The following is a 4,284-nucleotide window of genomic DNA, read 5'->3' on the forward strand; positions in this document are numbered from 1 at the left end:
TTATGGGCCTCAACTAACAGCAAGAAAAGTTTATGATGCTGGATTCTATTGGCCTACAATTTACAAAGACGCACACCTTCTTTGCAAATCCTGTGATGCTTGTCAAAGGGCCGGAAAAATAAGTCAACGTGATGAAATGCCACAAAATGTCATTCAAGTATGTGAAGTATTTGACATTTGGGGTATTGACTTTATGGGTTCGTTTCCAAAATCTCATAATAATCTCTATATTCTCGTAGCCATTGATTATGTATCTAAATGGGCGGAAGCACAAGCTCTCCAACTAACGATGCACGAGTTGTAGTCAACTTTATAAAACGTCTTTTTGCAAGGTTTGGAACACCGAAAGCTTTAATAAGTGATCGGAGAACTCATTTCTGTAATAATCAACTTGAGAAAGTTCTTAAAAGATATGGAGTAACTCATAAAATCTCCACTGCATATCATCCACAAACAAGTGGACAAGTTGAAAATACCAACCGAGCTTTAAAACGTATTCTAGAAAAAACCGTAGGATCAAATCCGAAGGAATGGTCCATTAAATTGGAGGATGCACTCTGGGCTTTTAGAACAGCCTACAAAACTCCAATTGGAACCACACCTTTTAGACTTGTTTACGGAAAAGCATGTCATCTTCCAGTAGAAATTGAACACAAAGCATTTTGGGCTTTGAAGACATGTAATCTTGATTTACATGAAGCCGGACGTCTACGATTAAGTCAACTAAACGAATTAGAAGAATTAAGACATGAAGCATACGAAAATTCGTTAATCTATAAGGAAAGAACGAAGAAATGGCATGATAAAAGAATCAGAAGTTCAAAAGAATTTAAAGAAGGAGACAGAGTTCTTCTTTTCAATTCACGATTCAAGCTATTTCCTGAAAAATTGAAGTCAAGATGGTCTGGACCATTCATAGTCAAAAGAGTTTTCCCATACGGAATAACAGAATTAATAAATTCAAATGGGATTGAATTTAAAGTTAATGGTCACAGAGTTAAACACTACATAGATAGTCCGATGGAATTCGAAAATGAAGTTAATCACAATTTCGATACCACAGCTAACTAAGTGTGGGGAGAATCAAGTCTTTAAAGGATAATATGTATTTCTGTTAGAGTTAGATTGTCTGTTTTCGTGTAGTTCTCGAAAATGGAACCCGAATAGTCTTTCCCTAGCAGACCCTAAAGAACTAGTCTTCTCCCCCCATTCTGAATTTTTATTTTTTTAGGTTTTTACGAAATGAAGACTGCCTGTGAACTAAACCATGGTCTAATGCTACACGCTTTGATCACTAAACGTAATAATGACACACTACCAAGTGAAATAGTATCAGTAATCAGAGAAAGATTGAACGGAGTAAGAAAAGAATCCAGATGCGAAGATAATAAGTCACAATTTGGTAAAGGAAAATCAAAATCCGCAGCGAAAAGAAGAGCACGACACCTAGAAAGATGTCACAAATGCGGAAAATGGTCAAATGGAGGTAAATGTTCAAATAATCAAACCTATTCAAATACCGAATTTGTTACTTTATGCAGAGACGGACCGTTCATATGTTTAGAAGAAAAAACACTGAATGCTCGAGGTTACGCCTATGTAGCCATGGAAAACCAATTAAACCGACTATCTTATGAATGGGATAGATCATATAACTAAGAATACTATCTCACAGGTAAATCTGTACAGTTTTTATTTTTATTTTTATTTTTAACCTTTTGATAATAAACGCTAATTTGTTCGCTATAAAGTATTAAATTGGTATTGAATAAAATTAGGTTTGGCGACCGAAATTATTGATATCATTCAAAAATTTATTACATCACTGCGAAATTTAACGTTTATTCTTAAGGTATAAATATCTTTAATCAATCAACCCAAAATATTTCAAAAATTCGTCATGAGTTAAATTAGGTCTTGGAACCGAAATTACTTTACCGAAAAGAGGGGCGCATATTTTTGATAATATTTGATTGATTAAAGTGGGATAAAAAGCCAAAAAGATTTTTAATTTTATTTTTACCATGTTTTTAAAATTAATATATAAATCTTAAATTAATATTGTAAACTTTGTAAAAACAATATATTTAAAATTGTAAATATTTGAAAAATTAATATAAGTTTGGTGTGAGTTTATAATATGATTTTTTAAATTAAGTTTGGTGTGAATTTTTAATTTTTAAAATATGAATTTTTAATTTTATGCATTTTAAATTTTAAGTTTGGTGTGAATTTTTAATTTTTAAAATATGAATTTTTAATTTTATGCATTTTAAATTTTAAGTTTGGTGTGAATTTTTAATTTTTAAAATATGAATTTTTAATTTTATGCATTTTAAATTTTAAGTTTAGTGTGAATTTTTAATATTAATTTTGAATTTTATGTATTTTTATATTTAAGTTGTGTGAATTTAAAAACAAAAATTTACTTTATCTCATTAAGTTAAAAATATGATTTTTAAAATTCGTCGTAAGTTGAAGACTAGGTCTTTGAACCGAAATTGCTTTACCCGAGGGAGGGACGAGAACTTTTATTATCATTATTTTTAATCTTATTGAATTAAAGTATGCCAAAAACAAAAAAAACAAAAAAAAAACCCCAAAAATCTAAGCTTTTAAAACAATCGCTTGAAAAAGATAAATTTTAAAATTTTGTCGAAGGACGGACTAGGACTTCGATCCGAAACGACCTCGTCCTAAAACAAAGGGAAACAAAATTTTAAAATTAATTACTTAATTGTTTCATAAGTTAAGATTTTATAAAAAAAAAAAATACAAACCCCGCGACTCGCGGAGTTTGAAGGGTAAAAACTCCGCGACTCGCGGAGGACCGAATTACAGAAAAAAAATAAAGGAGCTGGAACAGCTCAGTCCACACAACACCCACAAAACAAACTGCGAAAATAACCCGAAAAACCCCGAAAAATACACACCAAATTCGCAATTTTTGACCGTTAATCATCAAATCTTTTACTAAAATCATGTTGAGAAGGATGCTATCAAGGAATTACTCAAGAAAAACGGTAAATTTCTACACCTAAACACCATTTAATCCGAAAATTAGTGTTCTTGAGCAATTTTATACCCAATTTGATTTTGATGCTTTTTAGTGTAATTATGCTTAAATTGTTTATGTATTATACTTGTATAACCTAGATTGATGCTATTTAACATGATTAGAAGCCTTAAACTTCAAATTTTGAGTAATCTAGGGTTTGTGTTCTTGAGCAAATTTGGGGCTTTTTGATATAAACAGGTTATGGTCGATTTTTGTCATGAATTGTTGCTAAATTAAGTAGTGTAACATGTTTAGGTAGTTAAATGATCCAAACTTTGAGCCTAAACATGATTTTGAGAATTAAAGTGGACTTTTTCAAGTCTAAAATTCATGAACTTGATTTTTGAGAGATAATGCCATTTGAAACTTGTTTAATTGCTAGTAATGATTATTTTGACATGTTATTTGAGTTGAATGCTTATGAACTTGGAGAACATTTTCTTATATGCTTATTTGAAAAAGTGTAGATTTGATGAAAATATGAAAATGAGCTTAAGTTTGATATAAATTGATCATGTCATTGTAATTATTTTGATTGATGATTTTGCTGACACTAATGCATATTTGGATGCACAAAAATTGTGTTTGATGTGTTTTGCAGACTGAAAGGGGTGAATCTTCATCCCAAGCTCGCAATGCTCCTCCTGAGAATGCGGACCAACAGGAGGTGGATAACTACTACAAGCAAGATATACCTCATCCAGTAATGACATTTTCTGATATGCACTTAGAAGATTTGCACCCGAACTTGAGATTTGACAGACGCTGGATAGATTATCCAAAATACCAACAGGGATTGCATACTCTTCATTCTAAAGCTGTTGAGGTACCTAGGGTCATAGAATGGGGACCATTAGAAACTGTAAAATTGGTCGGGCCAATTAGGGAATTACTTGCACAGAGGTATGGTAATTCTACTTTTAACGATTGGGTACGGTTATTCAACATGCGTAGACCTGTATATAAAGTATGGTGTGAAGAATTGTTGTGTAGTATAGAATTAAATGATCGGGTAGCTAGTTTAACCGATCGATCTTTTATTAGATTTTTGTTAGGAGGTTCGATGCGCCACATGTCTTTACTAAACATGGCTCAGGCTTTACGTATATATACGCCTGAGGAGTTAGCATCTGCCGATTGTAGAGGGTTGATATTGAACGGTAGGAAGATAGACGAAAATTTTGATACGCATGGTGTATGGAGTCAAATGACTAGCCATCACCGAT

Source organism: Rutidosis leptorrhynchoides, chromosome 3 (genome assembly GCF_046630445.1).
Source record: "Rutidosis leptorrhynchoides isolate AG116_Rl617_1_P2 chromosome 3, CSIRO_AGI_Rlap_v1, whole genome shotgun sequence".
Classification (NCBI taxonomy): domain Eukaryota; kingdom Viridiplantae; phylum Streptophyta; class Magnoliopsida; order Asterales; family Asteraceae; genus Rutidosis; species Rutidosis leptorrhynchoides.